This window comes from Neoarius graeffei, chromosome 13 (assembly GCF_027579695.1).
Source record: "Neoarius graeffei isolate fNeoGra1 chromosome 13, fNeoGra1.pri, whole genome shotgun sequence".
Taxonomy (NCBI): Eukaryota; Metazoa; Chordata; class Actinopteri; order Siluriformes; family Ariidae; genus Neoarius; species Neoarius graeffei.
Window position 1 is genome coordinate 18,460,813 of NC_083581.1, and position 22,225 is coordinate 18,483,037.

Genomic DNA, 22,225 nt, shown 5'->3' on the forward strand with positions numbered 1-22,225 from the left:
TTCAATCAATGGGATGACAATCAGGTGTGAGTGGGCACCCTGTTTTATTTAAAGAACAGGGATCCATCAAAGTCTGATCTTCACAACATGTTTGTGGAGGTGTATCATGGCACAAACAAAGGAGATTTCTGAGGACCTCAGAAAAAGCTTTGTTGATGCTCATCAGGCTGGAAAAGGTTACAAAACAATCTCTAAAGAGTTTGGACTCCACCAATCCACAGTCAGACAGATTGTGTACAAATGGAGGGAATTCAAGACCATTGTTACCCTCTCCAGGAGTGGTTGACCAATGAAGATCACTCCAAGAGCAAGGCATGTAATAGTTGACGAGGTCACAAAGGACCCCAGGGTAACTTCTAAGCAACTGAAGGCCTCTCTCACATTGGCTAATGTTAATGTCCATGAGTCCACCATCAGGAGAACACTGAACAACAATGGTGTGCATGACAGGGTTGCAAGGAAAAAGCCACTGCTCTCCAAAAAGAACATTGCTGCTTATCTGCAGTTTGCTAAAGATCATGTGCACAAGCCAGAAGGCTATTGGAAAAATGTTTTGTGGACAGATGAGACCAAAATAGAACCTTTTGGTTTAAATGAGAAGCATTATGTTTGTAGAAAGGAAAACACTGCATTCCAGCATAAGAACCTTATCCCATCTGTGAAACATGGTGGTGGTAGTATCATGGTTTGGGCCTGTTTTGCTGCATCTGGGCCAGGACGGCTTGCCATCATTGATAGTAAAATGAATTCTGAATAATACCAGCAAATTCTAAAGGGAAATGTCAGGACATCTGTCCATGAACTGAATCTCAACAGAAGGTGGGTCATGCAGCAAAACAATGATCCTAAGCACACAAGTTGTTCTACCAAAGAATGATTAAACAAGAATACAGTTAATGTTTTGGAATGGCCAAGTCAAAGTCCTGACCTTAATCCAATAAAAATGTTGTGGAAGGACCTGAAGCGAGCAGTTTATGTGAGGAAACCCACCAACATCCCAGAGTTGAAGCTGTTCTATATGGAGGAATGGGCTAAAATTCCTCCAAGCCGCTGTGCAGGACTGATCAACAGTTACTGGAAATGTTTAGTTGCAGTTATTGCTGCACAAAGGGGTCACACCAGATACTGAAAGCAAAGGTTCACATACTTTTGCCACTCACAGATATGTACGGTAATATTGGATCATTTTCTTCAATAAATAAATAACCAAGTATAATATTTTTGTCTCATTTGTTTAACTGGGTTCTCTTTATCTACTTTTAGGACTTGTGTGAAAATCTGATGATGTTTTAGGTCATATTTATGCAGAAATATAGAAAATTCTAAAGGGTTCACAAACTTTCAAGCACCACTGTGTGTGTGTGTGCGCGCGTGTGTGTGTATACATATATATATATATATACACCGTGGGGCAAAAAAGTATTTAGTCAGTCACCAATTGTGCAAGTTCTCCCACTTAAATAGATGAGAGGCCTGTAATTTTCATCATAGGTATACCTCAACTATGAGAGACAAAATGAGAAAAAAAAAATCCAGAAAATCACACTGTCTGATTTTTAAAGAATTTATTTGCAAATTATGGTGGAAAATAAGTATTTGGTCAATAACAAAAGTTCATCTCAATACTTTGTTATATACCCTTTGTTGGCAATGACAGAGGTCAAACATTTTCTGTAAGTCTTCACAAGGTTTTCACACACTGTTGCTGGTATTTTGGCCCATTCCTCCATGCAGATCTCCTCTAGAGCAGTGATGTTTTGGGGCTGTCACTGGGCAACATGGACTTTCAACTCCCTCCAAAGATTTTCTATGGGGTTGAGATCTGGAGACTGGCTGGGCCACTCCAGGACCTTGAAATGCTTCTTACGAAGCCACTCCTTCATTGCCCGGGCGGTGTGTTTGGGATCATCGTCATGCTGAAAGACCCAGCCACGTTTCATCTTCAATGCCCTTGCTGATGGAAGGAGGTTTTTGCTCAAAATCTCACTTTACATGGCCCCATTCATTCTTTCCTTTACACGGATCAGTCGTCCTGGTCCCTTTGCAGAAAAACAGCCCCAAAGCATGATGTTTCCACCCCCATGCTTCACAGTAGGTATGGTGTTCTTTGGATGCAACTCAACATTCTTTCTCCTCCAAACATGACAAGTTGAGTTTTTACCAAAAAGTTCTATTTTGGTTTCATCTGACCATATGACATTCTCCCAATCCTCTTCTGGATCATCCAAATGCTCTCTAGCAAACTTCAGACAGGCCTGGACATGTACTGGCTTAAGCGGGGGACACGTCTGGCACTGCAGGATTTGAGTCCCTGGCAGCGTAGTGTGTTACTGATGGTAGCCTTTGTTACTTTGGTCCCAGCTCTCTGCAGGTCATTCACTAGATCCCCCCGTGTGGTTCTGGGATTTTTGCTCACCGTTCTTGTGATCATTTTGACCCCACAGGGTGAGATCTTGAGTGGAGCCCCAGATCGAGAGAGATTATCAGTGGTCTTGTATGTCTTCCATTTTCTAATAATTGCTCCCACAGTTAATTTCTTCACACCAAGCTGCTTACCTATTGCAGATTCAGTCTTCCCAGCCTGGTGCAGGTCTACAATTTTATTTCTGGTGTCCTTTGACAGCTCTTTGGTCTTGGCCATAGTGGAGTTTGGAGTGTGACTGTTTGACGTTGTGGACAGGTGTCTTTTATACTGATAATGAGTTCAAACAGGTGCCATTAATACAGGTAATGAATGGAGGACAGAGGAGCCTCTTAAAGAAGTTGTTACAGGTTTGTGAGAGCCTTGCTTGTTTGTAGGTGACCAAATACTTATTTTACCGAGGAATTTACCAATTAATTCATTAAAAACCCTACAATGTGATTTCCTGTATTCTTTCCCCCCATTCTGTCTCTCATAGTTGGGGTATACCTATGATGAAAATTACAGGCCTCTCTCATCTTTTTAAGTGGGAGAACTTGCACAATTGGTGGCTGACTAAATACTTTTTTGCCCCACTGTATATACACACACACACGACACAAATGACACTAAAAAATAAATAAATAAATAAATAAAAAGATATTTTGAGGCAAATCTGGATATGTATGCGGATCCAGGATTTTATGTATATATATATACACACACACACACACACACACAGATTTGCCTCAAAATATCTTATTTTTTTAGTTCAGAAAACTACTTTTTAAGTTACATTAGGAACAGACAAACAAACAAAAAACAGAGGCAAAAACAATCTCCTCCAAAAATAGTCATTACATCTGTCTCAACATTTAAATCTTACTGAATTAAATATGGTAGTCCATAATTTCAAATCTCAGAATATAAAGGGCATTGAAATATTCTGTGTGGAGATTTACTACAAGTGTCTCCAAGCTTTTTGGCATAATTCTGAGACCAGTGTTTTGCAGTAAAAAAGCTTTTCTGTTTGAAAAAATATGGGCTAAAATAAAACTTGGCAGGTTCTCCATATTTTTAGTCTCAGAAGCAAATATTGTACCCAATATCACAATATTAAGTTTTATAGGTAACATACAATGGGATTTCTACCTTTCTCTTCATCAAAGATGGCTGTAAGGAAAAAGGAGTATGATGTCACCTTGTATTCCTGGACACAAGTAAGATGAGAAGGATGTTACCTTTTCAGAGATATCATTCAAGGCAGTGGCGAGGACTCGATAGGCACCTGTTTTCCCTCCAAAAGGCCCTCCCACCAGCATCAAGCCATGATGCACAATCATCATCTCATAAACCTGCAGGATCTTCTCTGAAAAGAAATCTGTCACCTGCAGGTTCATCTTCTTGCAGTTCTCTTTAATGGTCTCCAGCGTTCTGCTATAGTCTGGTTTGGGGAATTTTACTCCAGGAAAAAGATCTGATGTGATTCCCTAAAGAGGATTAGCCCAGTAAAGGGGGTGGGGGTAGCAAAGGAAAAAAAAAAGGAGAGATAGAAGTCAAATGGCCTGAAATTAAAATCTGAATTCTTGTGTTCATACAAAAACATGAACTGAAAAATCAGTTATCATGAAGCATCTCATTTTAATGTAGGTGGTAAAAATTTTGATCTGCACACTAAGTTATTCAAACTTTACATAAAAATTAGAAGAGGCACACACTTTATTATCTCAAATGATGGCATATTATCAGTGTACTGCACAGCCTTTCAAGTGTAAATATTTTGGATATGGGCCAATTTATCGACTATTTCTCATTATGAGCTTATTACAAGTCAAATATAACATTATTCAGCTTGTTTGATGATTTTACACATTTCAGGTTTGAAACTGTCTTATTTTTTCTTGAAACAAATGCTTAAAATTAGAAAAAAAGTATTTGCCAATAGAAAAAGAATTAAATTTAGATTCTGAAAAATGTCTAATAAATCACATTTGGTTTATAGTACTCTAATAATAGGAAAAAACTGATAAATCTGACTACATTTAAGATAGTTTTACTTGCTTAGTAGTGTAAAAAAGGTGTAATGTCAGTTTTCACAATTATTAGCTTTGCCATGAGGAACTTTTGTATTGGTAAAGCTATTAAATGTTCTGTCAGATGTGCAAACAAAAGAAAATTTTAGCAGGTAGAGAGAAAAAGGAAACGTTTATCCCCAAAACATATGTGGAAGAGATGGCTCTTTTTTTTCAATAGTGCATCAAGCACCAGTAAGAAAACAGAGAGTGAGAAGTGACAATTAGCAGCCCCTCCAGGTTTTGTGGTCTTCAAAACCACAGCCCCCAGCCAAATGTTTTCTATTGGCTTATGAGCCAAAGGTTCAGTTAAGAATTTGCCTGGATAAAATAAGACCAAGGCAAAAGTAGCAGCTACCAGAAGCAAATGTAGCATCTTTCATGTCCTGTGTCTGTTCCTCTTTAGAGAACTGGCTTTTCTGCTGGGTGAATTTATTTGCATTCAGCATGACTGCTACTTTAGTTAAAGCAGTTAAACTTTACCTGTAGCCACTTTCACTAACTGTAGCAGGGAGTCAGAAAATCATAAACACTGTCAAAAGTGTACAGAGTTTTGCAAAAGTATTCATCCCCTTTGTGTTTGTCCTGTTTTGCTGCATTACATGCTGGAATTAAAATGGATTTTAGGGGGGTTAGCACCATTTGATTTACACAACATGCCTACGACTTTAAAGGTTAAATCATTGTTTTAATGTGACACAAACAATAAGATGAAAATAAATAAATAAATCTGGAGTGTGCAGAGGTACACTGTAAAAAAAAATTTCCTGTTAAATTACAGTAAACTACTGGCAGCTACAGATGCCAGCTTGAAACTGTTTTTCTACAGTGTACCTACTGTAATGTACAACAGTTTATTAATGTAAAAAGTATTTCACTACTGTGCTGTATAGAATATAAGCTTTACAGTATATTGTTTGCTGCTATTTTAGTGTTCTTACTGTAATCTCTATAAACAGTTTATTACCATAAAATGTAACAAAGTACTGTAGAATGTGATCTTCACAGTATAGCACTGCGAGAAGCAAATTATTTAAAAATCTGACATTTCAAAATGAAACCCCCCTGAAAATTGCTAGTATAGAGATGGCTTAGACAAGAGATGGCCTTACAACAAAAGGTTTTTATTAAAGTCAGTGCATTGTCAACCACATTCAGTAACTGACAAATTTAAAGTAATTACATTCTTGCAAAATAAATCCATGAACGCGTCATTCCTACCCTGAATTTGTCAGTAAACCCACTGGTAAAGAGCTGACTACAAACATGGACAGCTCAAACTACAACTCCCAGAACACACAGCGCCCTCTGTCTCCCGCCTTCTAACACACAGCTGACATCCATTTCATCACCACCTGCCCCTGTATATAAACACCAGTCACACAAGCACTCAATGCGAAGTATCGTTCTGGTTCACCAATCATACCAAGCCTTGTTATCTCTCTGACTGCCTTTCTACCATTCTGACCTTTGCTCGTGTTTCTCATTTCCTCAATCTCTGTTTACCTCTGATATTCTGTTTGCCGATTGCCTGACCCTAGTGTGTTTACTGACCTTGATTCCTGTCTCTTGATTTGGCTTGGTTCGCTATTCTAAAGCTGTCTTCCTCCGCACATACATCTGCAAGTGCCTGCGTACGCACAGGATACTTCGCCATCATGGATGTAGTGGAGGATCAAAAGCAGATGGCTCTCAACGCCCAGGGGAGACTGCTAGGAGAACACCAATAGATGCTCGCCGATCTCAACACCAGGATGGCGCAGCTGATGATGGTTATGTTGCAGGCCCTCCTAGCGCGCACCAAATCTCCTCTTCACCTGGCATTCCAACTCCCCACACCGGAAAAGTTCACTGGTGACCCCGCCACATGTAAGGGCTTCTTGCTACAATGATCTTTGTATTTCACCACCATGCTGGATATCTCGGAAGAACATAAAATCACTAAGTTTCTGTCTCTCCTCTCCAGCAAAGCACTCCACTGGGCTATGGCTGCCTGGAACAAAGGTGGAAAGCCAAAGGGGTCATATTGAACCATTTCTCTCCCTCTTCAAGAAGGTTTTCGACCACAAACCCAAGGGAATCGAAGTCGGGGAAAGCCTTCTCACCAGCTCACAGGGCACTAGAAGCTTCACTGAATATGCTCTTGATTTTGGGACCCTCGCAGCCTCCAGTGGATGGAATGACCCAGCACTCAAAACGGTCTTTTGCCAGGGGTTGCGCCCTGAGATCCTCAGTGAGCTGCCATGCAAGGATGAGAACCTCTCACTGGACACCTTGATCGAACTGGCTATTCGTCTGGACCAGCTGTTGAAACACCGGCCTTCACTCCTCACATATAAGAAACCAAACCCACCTCCAGAGGACTATGAACCCATGGAACTCTCTCGCTCATGGTTGTCCCATGCTGAGCATGCCAGATGGCGTAAAGAGAGTTTGTGTTACTACTGTGGGAGCGCCGATCACCACCTCCAGTGCTGTCCAGTTTGACCTGTCCAGGGAACCTCCATCGAGAGAGCCACTTCCTCCTGAAGTCCGGTGAGAAAGCTCCACTCTAAGTCCTTCAAAATCCCCGTATTACTGAAGTTGGCATCCTCCATTCATGTGCTGTCTGCCTTCATAGACTCAGGAGCAGAGGCAAGGCAAGGCAAGTTTATTTATATAGCGCATTTCATACACAGTGGCAGTTCAATGTGCTTTACAGAGGTAAAGGCAAAACAGTAAACAATAGAAAATAAATTACATAAAATAAAGGGGGAAGAAGAGATAAAAATAAAAATAATATAAAAATTAAACAATAGTAGAAATAAAATAAAATGAAGTAAAAGTTCAGTAAAAAACAGCAGATTAAAATGGAATAAAAGTTAAGTAAAGTTTAAAACATGCAAAGACTGTAAAAGTTAAGTTTAAAACATGTAAAGATGATATTTATCAGTTAGCAGAAAGGATCTGAAAACAGCTTGGTCTTTAGTCTAGATTTGAAGCTGCCAACAGCAGGAACATTTTTCATGTCCTCTGGGAGTTGGTTCCATAGCTGTACTGCATAGTAGCTAAAAGCTGCTTCACCACACTTTGTTTTAACAGGTTTTACCAGTAAATTTTGCTGCTGCGATCTGGTAGATCTGACTGGGTTTGGCCGCTGCAACATATCAGAGAGGTAATTGGGCCCTGTACCATTTAGAGATTTGTACACCAGCAGCAATGCTTTAAAGTCAATTCTGTAGCTTACTGGAAGCCAGTGAAGGGACCTTAGAATTGGAGTAATGTGCTCTGTTCTTTTTGTTCAGAGGGGAACTTCCTCAGCAAAGCTCTCATACAGGAGCTCCACCTGCCAATCACCTCTCTGCAGAGTGCGCTTAGCATCCGGACCATCGATGGTGGACCCATAGGCGACGGCTTGGTTACTTCCCGGACACAGCCACTTCAAATACAAGTAGGAGCCCTCCATCACGAATTGATATCCTTGTATATCACGACCACTGATCACCATGATATCATCCTTGGCTACCCCTGGTTACAACTGCATGACCCCCTCATCTCCTGGCAGAACAAGGAGATACTCCAGTGGTCACCTACGTGCTTCCAGAGCTGCCTCTCTTGCCCTCAACTCATCATCTCCTCTACTTCAGTAGAGAGCCCACTTCCAGCCTCCATGGACAACATTCCTGAATGCTACCAGGATGTTTCTGAGGTCTTCAGTAAGGGGAAGGCCTGCAGGCTACCACCCCATAGACCCTACAATTGTGCCATCGAACTGGTACAGGGCATGGCACCATCACAAGGGCACATCTACCCCCTTTCCCAGAAAGAACATGCTGCCATGGAGGAATACATCCAAGAAGCTCTCAAACAAGGTTACATCCGGCCGTCGAAATCTCCTGCCTCAGCCGGATTCTTCTTTGTAGAGAAACGAGGAAGTGGATTATGACCCTGCATTGACCATCAAGGGCTAAATGAGGTCACCATCAAGTACCCATATCCTCTCCCACTGGTACCAGCAGCTCTGGAGCAACTCAGATCAGCCAAGATCTTTTCCAAGCTGGATCTCATAAGCGCCTACAATTTGATCCGGATTAAAGAGATGACGAGTGGAAGACAGAGTTCAGTACAACCACTGGTCACTTCGAATACCGGATCATGCCGTATGGACTATCTTCAGCTCCCAGCATGTTCCAAACTTTCATCAATGACATACTGTGAGACAAACTGGGAAAGTACATCATCGTATACATCGATGACATCTTGATATACTCCTCAAATTTCCACAGTCATCAAAGCCACGTCAGAGCTGTACTTAAACGGCTGCTTGAAAACCACCTCTACGTCAAAGCCAAGAAGTGTGAATTCCACCTAGACAAGATCCCCTTCTTGGGCTACATCAGCCCAGAAGTCAGTATGGATTCAGCCAAAGTCTCGGCCGTCACCTCATGCCCGCAACCCAAGTCAGTCAAGGATCTCCAGAGATTTCTAGGTTTCACCAACTTCTACCACCGATTCATCAGAAACTTCAGCACCTTGGCCTCGCCTTTAACCACCCTCCTGAAAAAAGGTCCCAAGTGCCTTATGTGGAATACTCAGGCGGAAGAAGCTTTCAACCAGCTCAAGGCCGCATTCACATCGGCTCTCATTCTCCGACATCCAGACCCCATGAAGCCATCTGTCGTAGAGCTGGATGCCTCTGACACAGGAGTTGGAGCCATCTTTTCCCAACGATTTGGAGAAAGGCCAAAATTACAAGGCAAGGCAAGGCAAGTTTATTTATATAGCACATTTCATACACAATGGCAGTTCAATGTGCTTTACAGAAGCAAAAACAAAAACAGTAAACAATAGAGAAATAAAATTACATAAAATAATTTTATTTTTAATCTAAAACAATTAATTAAAAGAATTAAAAGAAAATAATAAGAATTAAACAACAGTAGAAATAAAATAATAAAATGCCAAAAAGAAAAAAGGAGAAAAAGAAAAAGAAACCAGCGGAATAAAATAGAATAAAATTAAAGTAAATTTAAAACATGCAGAGAAAGTAAAGATTATAAAAAAATGTAAAAATATTAATTATTTAACAGAAAGCATCTGAAAACAGCTTGGTCTTTACCTAGATTTGAAGCTGCCAACAGCAGGAGCATTTTTAATGTCCTCTGGCAGTTGGTTCCATAGATGTACTGCATAGTAGCTAAAAGCTGCTTCACCACACTTTGTTTTAACAACTGGTTTTAATAGTAAATTTTTCTGTTGCGATCTAGTAGATCTGATTGGGTTAGGCCACTGCAACATATCAGAGAGGTAACTGGGCCCTGTACCATTTAGAGATTTTTACACCAGCAGCAATGCTTTAAAGTCAATTCTGTAGCTTACTGGAAGCCAGTGAAGGGACCTTAGAATTGGGGTAATGTGCTCTGTTCTTTTTGTTTGTGTGAGAACCCTCGCCGCTGCATTTTGAACCAGCTGAAGTCGTCTGATGGTCTTTTTTGGCAGGCCTGTGAAAAGGCCATTGCAGTAATCAACCCTACTAGAGCTGAAGGCATATATTAGTTTTTCCAGATCATTTTTTGACATAAGTCCTCTTAGTTTGGAAATGTTTTTTAGGTGATAAAATGCCGTTTTAGTGATTGCTTTCATGTGACTGTCAAAGTTTAGCTCGCTGTCAATGAAAACACCAAGATTTTTAACCATTTCTTTAGTTTTAATCCCTTTTGTGTCAAGAATAGTGGTAATCCTGAGTCTTTCATCTTTTTTTCCAAATAGAATTACTTCTGTTTTATCTGTGTTCAACTGAAGAAAATTTTGTGACATCCAGCTATTGATTTGATCGATGCACTGGTAGAGACATTCAAGGGGGGCATAGTCATTTGGTGATGGAGCAAAATAAATTTGGGTATCATCTGCATAGCAGTGATACAAAATTGAATTTTTATTGATAATTTGCCCAAGTGGGAGCATATAAAGGTTGAAAAGTAATGGTCCAAGAATCGACCCCTGGGGGACACCACAGGTCAAGGGCATTGACGTTGAGGAACAATTTCCCAGGGTAACAAAGAAGCTTCTATCTTTTAAGTATGATTTTAACCAATTGATAACTTTACCAGTCAATCCAACCCAGTGTTCAAGTCGATATAGCAGTATGTTGTGATCAACAGTATCAAAAGCTGCACTGAGGTCCAATAATACCAGGACCGATGTTTTGCCTGCATCAGTATTAAGACATATGTCATTTATAACTTTAATCAACACTGTTTCAGTGCTATGATTGGCACGAAATCCTGACTGAAAATTATCAAAACGGCTGTTTGATATCAAGAAGGCAGTTAATTGATTGAAGACAATTTTTTTCCAGGATTTTCCCAATGAATGGTAGATTTGATATTGGCCTGTAGTTATTTAACACTGAAGGATCCAGATTATTTTTTTTAAGAAGGGGCTTTACAACAGCTTTTTTTAGGGACACAGGAACAACGCCAGTCTCCAAGGATGTATTTATAATTTGAAGCACATCTGTAATTATAAGATGAAGAACAGACTTAAAAAAGTTGGTGGGCAGAATGTCCAATTCAGATGTTGAAGAACTGAGATTTTGTACAGTTTTTTCAAGAGTCTCATAATCAATTAAACAAAATTCTGACATTGTGTTAAAGTTATCTATCTGTGTCATTGGTGATTGCAGTTTTTCAATTTTTTGCAACTGAGATATATTATGAGAAATATTCTGCCTTATTTTATCAATTTTACCTTTGAAAAAAGATGCAAACTCATTGCATTTATTAACTGATAGAAGTTCAGGTGCTAATTGTGGTGGGGCATTAGTTAGCTTCTCTACTGTTGAAAATAGCACACGGGCATTGTTCATATTCCTGCTGATGATGTTGGAGAAGAAAGACTGTCTTGCTTTACGAATTTCATAATTATAATTACAAAGCATCTCTTTATGGATTTGATAATGGATGTGAAGTTTAGATTTGCGCCATTTTCTTTCAGTCTTTCTACATTCTCTCTTTAGCAGTTTAACAGCCGGGTACTGCTTCCATGGTGCTTTCTGCTTATCATTGACTCTTTTTATTTTGAATGGAGCAATATCATCCATAATTTGGGTCATATTTAAATTAAAAAATTCCAGTAAATCATCTACAGAGTCTGACATTTTGGTTGAGTTCTGTAAGAGAGCTTGCTCAAAAAGAACACGTGTTGTCGTTTATGACTCTCCTACCTATAGTCGTTGAGCTATTCTGAATGTGAGGAGACATAGAAACTTCAAAGAAAACACAGAAATGATCAGATAATGCCAGGTCAACAACAGTATAAGAAACAGTAAGACCCTTTGTGATGACGAGGTCAAGAGTATGACCACGAGAGTGGGTCGGTCCCTGTACATGTTGTACCAGGTTAAAGTTATCAATAATTGCAAATAGTTCTTTGGCATAAATGTTATCAGTATTATCTACATGCAAGTTAAAATCCCCAGATATAATAAGACAATCAAACTCTAAGCAAATGACTGATAACAGTTCACCAAACTCTTCAAGAAAGACTTTGGCTGAATGTCTCGGAGGCCTATAAATAGTTAATAATAATATGTTAGGAGAGCATGTAACAAGTGCACATAAGTGTTCAAAGGATGTAAAATCACCAAGTGAGGATTGTTTACATTGAAAAGAGACTTTGAATATATTTGCGATTCCTCCACCTTTCCCTTGTCGGGTAACATTCAAAAAATTAAAATTTGGGGGAGCTGCTTCGATAAGGGTGGTAGCACTATTTGCTTGATCCAGCCAGGTTTCAGTTGGAAGCAAAAAATCAAGATTGTGTTTACAAATAAGATCATTAATTAAAAATGACTTGTTGAAAAGTGATCTAATGTTCAGAAGAGCTAGCTTTACAGAAATTCTAGAAGCAATATTTGGTTGTGCACTTTGATGCTGTTTTAAAACAGGAAGGAGATTAGATTGGTTCACCCCCAGGGTTAAATGTGCTCTATGTTTTCTGTTTCTTATCAACACAGGAATAGTGTCAACATCGGGTCCCAACTTTTTTTCAACATTACATCCATTTGCAGGGACCCAGACTACATCAAACAAGACTTTCTAAATGTTCCATTTGGTTTGAGGGTGAAAGGACTGGAGATGACGTGTATCTTTTGGATGGTGAAAAAGATTTGTAGCCAGCTGAAAGTCCTGGATGAACACAATTTTGATGTACTGGATACACTGCTTGTCGCGACAGATTTGGGCTGGAAAAGGAAAGTGTAGCCATTGGGAGCAGTTTTTTCATGCTATTTGGGAAATCCATCCGAGGAGAAGTGGAGTCGTCTGTCCTTGAATGTTGGGAGGCCTGCAAGTCAGATGTTTGTGTGTCCTTGATGACGACTTGCAAAGATGATTGTTTAGGCTTTGTAACTATGTCAGTCTGTGACATCTTATCAACTGTTTTCCTCGGTGCTGGCTGAGAAAAGATTGCAAGTTTGTAGTGGTCTGCTTGGCTCCAATCCAGCTGAGTTCAGTGCTATTTGGCTTGTAGAATTCTTTGCGATTCCAAAAAAGATTAAAATTGTCTATGAAATTCATACCAAATGAAGAACAAGTTTTTCCAAGCCAGGTGTTAAGACTGAAGAGTCGAGAAAAAGCAAAACTTCCTCTCGCTGGGAGTGGGCCACTGATAAAAGATTGAATTCCAGTCTTATAGAGCTCAGAAAAAAGTTTTCTGAAATCATCTTGGACAAACAGCTGTTCTCTGAAAACATCGTTTGCTCCCACATGCACAACAATACGTTTTATAGTTTTATGCTCGGACATGAGTTTCAAAATGCTGTCTTTGGTGTCAGAGATGGATGCATTTGGAAGAAAACAAATAATCATTTCATAACCTTTTAATTGTCTTACAGTGGAATCACCAAGAACAAGGGTTGTGGGATCAGGTGGTGTTACGAGCTGCTTTTTGCCTCTTCTCACAGCTCTTCGATCTTGGTGTGATCTCTTTTTACTATGTGTTTGTCCGCTTGACAAATCCTCTTCCACATCCCTGAGGCATTCAAATTTGTTCTGAAGCCTTATAGGCTGTGGATTTTCCATAGGATTGTAGATCCTATTGTAATTTGTAGAACAAGCTGGTGTTGAAGTAATTACTCTTCTGTTTTTGTTTTTTGGCTTAGCACCCATCATTTGCCAGTTTTCAGTACTTACAGGTTGAGTTATGAATTCTTCCACTTGGTCTGCAATGTCCTCAGTCTGTCGGAGCGCAATCTCTGCATTCTCAGCCACTGTTTCAGTACTCCTTTCCTGAGATATCGCTTTTAATTCGTCCGTCTTTGGCAGAGCATTAATCTTTGATTCCAGAATAGAAATCCTCTGTTCTAATTCCATGCATTTTCTGCAGGATTTTTTGCTTCCTGGCATTTAAAAAAAAAAGTGGAAATTAAATTAAAATTAAATTAAAAGCTTTATAACGATAAAAAATAAAAAAAGAATAAAATAGTGGAAAGTCAATGAGAAAGTAAAGTATAGAAATAAAGATTAAGAAAGCAGGAGCAAAGCAAAGAAGTGTCCTACTCGCTTGAGTAGGAGGAGCATTACACCCAGTGGCCTTTTTCTCCAAAAAGCTTACCCCTGCCGAGAGAAACTATGACGTGGGCTATCATGAGCTGCTGGCCATCAAGCTAGCCCTAGAAGAGTGGCAACACTGGCTGGAAGGAGCAACTCACCCATTCACCATCTTAACTGACCACAAGAACCTAGAGTATCTCAAAAAAGCCAAGAGGCTGAATCCACATCAGGCCAGGTGGGCACTATTCTTTACCTGGTTTAATTTCTCTATCTCCTTCCAACCAGGGTCCAAGAACACTAAAGCAGATGCTCTGTCCCAGGCTGTAGATCCGTCACCCAGAGACACAGAACCCCGACCCATCATCCCACGCCAACATTTCATCCAATCCATCACATGGGATTTGGACAGCAAAATTCGTAAGTTTCAACCTCAGATTACTCCCAACAACCCACCTTGTCTTCTCTTTGTGCCCACACGTCTACACAGCAAACTCATCACCTGGGCACACTCCTCTCCTGCCACTGGTCACCCCCACAGCTATCGCACCTACCAAATGCTGAAGAATAGGTACTGGTGGGACAACATGTTGACCGAGATCAACCGTTTCATCACTTCTGTTCTGACTGCGCACAAGCCAAGCTTCCCCAAGCTCCTCCAGCCAGCAAACTTATGCCTCTACCTGTCCCACAGCAACATGGTTACACTTGGCGATCGACTTCATCACAGACCTTCCTGCATCCCAAAACAATACCACAATCATAGTCACCATAGACTGGTTCTCGAAGTCCTTGAGGCTCATCCCTCTTCCAGGCATTCCCACTGCTGCCCAAACAGCAGAACTCCTGTATCAGCAAGTCTTCCACTACTACGGCATCCCTGAGGACATCATAAGTGACCAAGGTCCTCAGTTCATATCCAAGTTCTAGTCATGCTTCATGGAGAGACTAGGAGTATCCGTTAGCCTCATGTCAGGTTACCCCCAGTCCAATGGGCAGGTAGAATGGGCCAACCAGGAGATCAGCTGCTTCCTACACATCTACTGCATGCGCAACCAGGGGGACTGGGCACATTTCCTGCCATGGGCAGAGTATGCACAGAACTCACTGAAGCATTCTGCAACTCAGCTAACACCGTTCCAGTGCATACTTGGCTACCAACCAACCTTGTTCCAGTGCATACTTGGCTACCAACCAACCTTGTTTCCCTGGGACGATGCACCCACTCAAGTCCAGGCAGTCGATGAATGGTTCAAACGCAGCCAAACTGTTTGGGAGGAGGTTCACCAGTGACTAGAAGTTGTCTGCACGAAATACAAAGCCTATGCCAATCGTCATAGAGGAGAGACCCCCACGTACCTTCCAGGAGATTGAGTATGGGTGGCAACAAAGAACCTACGAGAGACACAAACCTGTAAGAAGCTCCAGCCACATTACATCGGACCCTTCAAGGTACTACAGCGCATCAATGATGTCTCTTACCGACTAGAACTTCCATCGCACAGCAGAATCTCTCCCACTTTCCACCTATCCAATCTTAAACCCATCATTCCAGGTCCACTCTCTGAGAACACACCCACTCTAGACCATCCATCTCTAAACCTCGATGGAGAACCCATCTCGACTCGACAAGATCCTCGACTTCAGGTGGCCAGATCTAGTACCTGGTAGATCAGGAGGGATATGGGACGGAGGAACAGAGTTGGGTAAAGTCCAAAGACATCCTCAACCTGCTGCTCAAGCAGGATTTCCATGCTCAGCATCCCAGCAATCCAGCACCTAGAGGTCGAGGATACCCCTGAAAGACTTTAGCTCCAGGGGGTAGCTCCTTGGGGGGATTCTGTCAGTAAACCTGCTGGTGAAGAGCTGACTACAAACATGGACAGCTCAAACTACAACTCCCAGAACACACAGCGCCCTCTGTCTCCCGCCTTCTAACACACAGCTGACATCCATTTCCTCATCACCTGCCCCGTATATAAACACCAGTCACACAAGCATTGAGTGCTTGTGTGACTGGTGTTTATATACGGGGCAGGTGATGAGGAAATGGATTTACTGTGTTTAGTGTGTTTACTGACCTTGATTCCCATCTCTTAATTTGGCTTGGTTCGCTATTCTAAAGCTGCCTTCTGCCGCACATACATCCGGAAGTGCCTGTATACTCACAGAATTCAGTTTCCTTTTTTCTTAAACTATGACAAGAGATGGCTTTATAACATTAGCTCTATTAAAGCCACTGCATCAAATGCATCAAATACATACAACAACTAACCAATTTCAAGTACTGAAATTCTTCTAAAATACAATCAATAACAATTAATCATGTCAAACAGCTTTTCAATAATCTGGATACAACTTGCATACCATACTGAATGTACCATAACTTCAGTATCCATGAATATTTCATGAATTATAATCATGGTAAATCCAAATTAAATAAAAGAACAAACCTCAAACTGCAGAGTGAACTGAACTGATCACAATGTTAAGACTCATTACCTTAAAATGACAACATGAACAGGTGATTGCAATGTGGGCAATTCCTTTATAAAAGTGAGGGCCTGTGTGTAGATGTGTTGTGGGCTATACCGGTATAAAGTCTCACTCAAAATCCATGAGGTTTTTAATAAGGGTGGCCACATGAAGTTTCACAGTTGCTGCCTTTTTCTGGACCAGCTTCCCTGTCTTCTTGGACACCACCTATCCCTGGCTGGCCTTTGTTCTCCTCTCGGGGTTGATACCAATGAGGCACCTAAAAACACAACAATAGACAAACCATATAAGATATTTTGGTTGTGGTAAGGAAAGACTATTTGCACTTAATACAGAACCTCATGGCATTTACCAAATTTTAAAAATGAGATGTTTTCTCATGATAATAAGCTGTGTCTCTCATAATTATGAGAGAATGATCTCAATTTGAGAATATCATTTTAAGAAATGAAATCTGCTGCACTATCCACTTCAGCTTCCCCCCATCTTTATAGGTGTGATAAGTGTGAGACTTGAAGGCTGAAAACTTAGAAACAGCTCTTGTGCATTCAGGGAAACCAACTTAAAAGATGCATTAAGCATACAACTATGAGTTCACATGGGCCTGAAATATGCAAATGTATTGCTGCAGGTTTTGGCACATATGTTGCAAATGATCATCTTTATACTGCAGCCTATAGCCCTTTACAGCAAAATAATCTCACTAGTCCAATACAGACAACCTACTCTCTCACAGGATAATAAAATAACTCTGTCAAGACAGAAGCAGTCAGTTAATTGTTAGCCAACTATATAACCTTAGTGCACATTTCAAACTTTTCGGCTCTTATTTGCATCAGCTGGAAATAACAAGCAGGTTTCCCCTCCCTGTGAGGGGGAAAAAGGCAACACGACATCCTTTTTTTTTTTTTACTTTAGGTAGCACTACAACAAATGGTAAAAACAGAGCCTAGTCCCTTTCACAGATTTGATAACACATCAATCTTACTTTAGACATTTGATTACACCACAAATTACAACAGGCTAAACTCAAATAACCAAGCTAGCATAACTTAGTTTGATTTGACTGCTTATAAATGTAATCCTGTGAATAAGAAATACTCAACAAATAAATCAACACATTAAGACTAGTGCTGTCACACGATTAAAATATTTAATCGCGATTAATGTCGCGACTGTCATAGTTAACTTGCGATTAATCGCAATTTAATCGCACATTTTTGTCACATGAAAAACCATTGTAATTCTCTTATCAGCATAAAAAAGTGAATGGGCTTGCTTTGTACCAATTTTTTTTTTAATTGCAGAGCATAACACTACGGAGCCATAGAGGGGACATGGTGAATAAAAAAATAAAGCGTGGGAACGACATATAAGGCGTGTGCACGAGATATTAATGCGCGCGCACGAGTTATAACCCGTGCACACGCTTTGCGTTAAGGCGTGCGCTCGGGTAATTAAAAGTGAGGGGACGAGTTACTACGGCTCCGTATAACACGCCTTGTCACAGCCACTGCAAAGTCGGGCTGGAGACACCGATGGGAAAACGAAACCTAAGCCGAGCACCGTGGCTCTTCGTCCCAAGGCGCAGCAGCGCGAGCTGCCCGCGCTGGTTCTTTGGGGGGAGGGCAGAGGACTCTGGCTGTGCGGGGCATGACATTACAGTCTAGCTGCTATCGTTTTTCTAAGCAAAGTCTCTGTTCTGTTCCAAGTTCCTGGCAGTTTCAAAACCTTATGAAAAACCTACATCATGTCACAGAGCGTTAATATCGCGATAAAAAAATTATCGCCGTTAAAATTGAGTCAAGTTAACGCGATAACACCGCAACATTTTTGACAGCACTAATTAAGACATAACATTTTGTGCACTCAGGAAATCCAGCCCCGGGGGTGCATAAGTGCACTCTTGGTGCTGGTCCCAAGCCCGGATAAACTAGAGAGGGTTGCGTCAGGAAGGGCATCCGGCATAAAACTGTGCCAAATCTAACATGCGGGTTGAAAAGAATACCATACCGGATCGGTCGGGGCCCGGGTTAACAATGGCCGCCTTCGGTACTGTTGGTCAACAGGGTGCCTGTGGAAAGTATGCTACCGTTGCACCAAAATGGAGAAGGAAAAAGAGAGGGGGGAGGTGTGTTAGAAGAGAGAATGAAAGATGGAAGGGAAGGAGCTTCGAACTGAGGGTAGGAACACCGAATGTGGGAACATTGACTGGCAGAGCGAGAGTGTTAGCAGGTATGATGGAAAGAAGGAAGTTGGACATTTTGTGTGTGCAGGAGATGAAGTGGAAAGGAAGCAAGGCCAAGAACATTGGAGGTGGATGCAAGTTGTTTTATTATGGATTTGATGGAAAGAGAAATGGTGTTGGTATTGTTTTGAGGGGAGAGTTGGTCAACAGTGTGATTGATGTGAAGAGGGTGTCAGACAGAGTGATAGGCATGAAGTTGGAGATTCAAGGAGTGGTAATCAATGTTGTGTGCCCCACAATATGCCCCACAGGTTGGATGTGAGAATGAAGAGAAGGAGTCTTTCTGGGAAAAGATGGATGGAGTGGTAGAAAGTTTACTGAGGGAGGAGCGCGTGCTGACAGGAGCAGATTTCAATGGATATGTTGGCAAGGGAAACAGAGGAGATGAGGACGTGATGGGTAGATATGGTGTAAGAGAGAGAAATGTGGAAGGGCAAATGGTGGTTGATTTTTCAAAGAGGATGAATTTGGCAATAGTCAATACATACTTTGAGAAGAAAGAGCAGCACAGGGTGACGTTTAAGAGTGGAGGAAGATCTACACAGGTGGACTACATAATCTGCAGAAGGAGTAACCTGAAGGAGATTGGAGACTGTAAAGTGATGGCAGGGGAGAGTGTAGCTAGACAGCATCGAGTGGTCGTGTGCAGGATGAGCTTTAAAGTGAAAAAGAGGAAGCATGAAATAGTGGAGCCGAAGATTAAGTGGTGGAAACTAAGAGGTTGAACATCAGAAGGAGTTTAAGGAAGAAATGAGACGATCATTGAGTGGTAATGGAAGTCCGCCAGAAGATTGGGATACTACTGCTGTACTAGTAAGAGAGGCAGCAAGGAAGGTGCTAGGGTGGTCATTGGGAAGGAGGAAGGAAGACAAGGAGACATGGTGGTCCACCAAGAAGTGCAAGAAATTATAAAAGAGAAGAGGCTGGCAAAGAAGAATTAGGATGATTAGAGAGATGAGGAAAGCAGGCGGTTATACAGAGAGATGAGACAGAAGGTAAATATAGCAGTAGCAAAGGCAAAAGCAGATGCAAACCAGGAGTTGTACGAAAGACTGGAGACCAAAGAAGGAGAGCAGACCTGTACAGAGAAACAGGGAAGCGAGGGATGTACAGCAGGTAAGAGTGATGAAAGATGTAAATGTGCTGACAAACAAAGAGGAGTGTATTAAGAAGGTGGAAAGAGTACTTTGAGGATTTATTAAATGAGGAGAATCCAGGAGAGAAAAGGTCAGATTCGTTGGAGAAAGCAAATCAGGAAGCAGAGTTGGTTAGTAAGCATGAGGTGAGGGCAGCCATGAAAAGAATGAAGACTGGGAAAGCAGTTGGACCAGATGGTATCCCGATTGAAGCTTAGAGATGTTTGGGTGAGACGGCTGTGGAGTTCCTAACGAGATTGTTTAATAAGGTCCGAAAGAATGAGAAAATGCCAAATGAATGGAGAAAGAGCATGCTAGTCCCAATATACAAGAATAAGGGGGATATACAGAGCTGCAGTAATTACAGAGGGATAAAATTGATGAGCCACACCACAAAGTTATGGGAAAGGGTATTGGAGGCAAGATTGAGAAGAGACGTAGCAATCCATGAACAGCAGTACAGGTTTATGCCAAGGAAGAGCATGTTGGATGCAATTTTTGTTTTAAGATAGAGGTCTGCGCGGGACAGAATTTTCAGTCCCGCTCCCGCATTGTGCAGTCCCGCTCCAGCCCGCTCCCGCAAAGAATTATGATTTTCAGTCCCTCTCCCGCCTGCCAGATTTTGTCCCGCTCCCGCCCGCAAATCCCGCATGATGCAGACGTTCGCGTTATTTCTCACGAAAGTTCCTGTCATTGGCTTGGGGAATTAAACATGCTGAGCTTAGCTGAGCTCTCCACTGACCGATCCTTCATTTATTGTAAGTTTATTGTTTAGACTCTGACATTCTGCTGACACATTCCAAGTTGAGCGCTGCATGCGCTCATGATTGACAGCTCTCGCTTTGATTGACAGCTCTCGCTTTGCGCACTCGCACTCCCACTTCTGAGTCTGTGGCGTTATGATTCCAACTGCGATTTCATTCTCCTCTCATATGAAGTGCTGCACAACCACAACCAGCTCCTCAGATTATACACTGTCTATTTCTCGCTTTAAATTGAACAATCTGTGCGATACACAGTCCTTTTTAATACTAGTTAATACTTTTTAAAAACTTTTTTAAAATACTTTTTAATACTTAGGACTAATACTCTTGACTTTTTAATGGTAAATGTACCTCTTTTTAAAGCAGCACTTACTTCTGAAGCACTATGAGCTTCACAAGAGGAGCTCTGCTCTTCTGCCATGATCGGAGATCTCAAACACGAAAGAGCGGAAAGGAATCGGAAACGTACGCGAGATTAGACCACATCCACAAATTTAGGCATCTTAAAATGTTTTTATTAATGCCAAATAAAATATCCAGCACAAATTATATATGATAGACATAAATTAATAATTTATAAATTTTATTTTAAACACGTTTTTAGTTAGCGGGACTGCAGCTTATCACCTCTCCCGCCCACATTGTGCACTCCCCCTCCCGCCTGCGCCCGCAATGAGCTTTCAAAATTTGTCTCGTGTCGCACTGCTTTGCGTCGGGTCCCGCGGGACTCCCGCGGGAGTGCAGGGCTCTACTTTAAGCTTGTTAAAGGAGAAGTACAGGGAAGGCCAGAGAAAACTATATTATGTGTTTGTAGACCTGGAGAAGGCATACAATAGAGTGCTGAGAGATGAGTTATGGTATTGTATGAGAAAGTGTGGAGTGAATGAGAAGTGGTGCAAGACATGTATGAGAACAGTTAAACAGCAGTGAGGTGTGCAGTTGGAATGACTGAATGGTTCAAGGTGAAGGTGGGACTTCATCAAGGATCTGCTTTGAGTCCTTTCTTGTTTGCCATAGTGATGGATAGCTTGACGGATGAAGTGAGGCAAGAGTCACCATGGAACATGATGTTTGCGGATGATATTGTGATATGTGGTGAAAGTAGAAAGGAGATTGAGTTGGGTTTGGAGAGATAGAGGTATGCATTGGAACAAAGAGGAATGAAGGTGAGCAGTAGCAAAACAGAATACATGTGTATCAATGAGAATGGGGATGAGAGTGTAGTGAAGATGCAAGGAGTAGACGTAAAGAAAGTTGGTGAATTCAAGTACCTGGGGTCAACTGTGCAGGAAAATGGGTCAAGTCAAGTCAATTTGTATAGCGCTTTTAACAATAAACATTGTCGCAAAGCAGCTTTACAGAATTTGAATGACTTAAAACATGAGCTAATTTTGTCCCTAATCTATCCCCAATGAGCAAGCCTGTGGCGACGGTGGCAAGGAAAAACTCCCTCAGATGACATGAGGAAGAAACCTTGAGAGGAACCAGACTCAAAAGGGAACCCATCCTCATTTGGGCAACAACAGACAGCATGACTATAACATTAACAGTTTTAACATGAAGACAGTTTCGTTGATG

At 41.3% G+C, this 22,225-nt stretch overlaps 1 pseudogene; it reads right to left on the reverse strand.

Moving 5' to 3' along the window:
- LOC132895873 (dynein axonemal heavy chain 7-like) overlaps nucleotides 1-22,225 on the reverse strand; it is a 594,076-nt pseudogene that overhangs the window by 413,786 nt on the left and 158,065 nt on the right.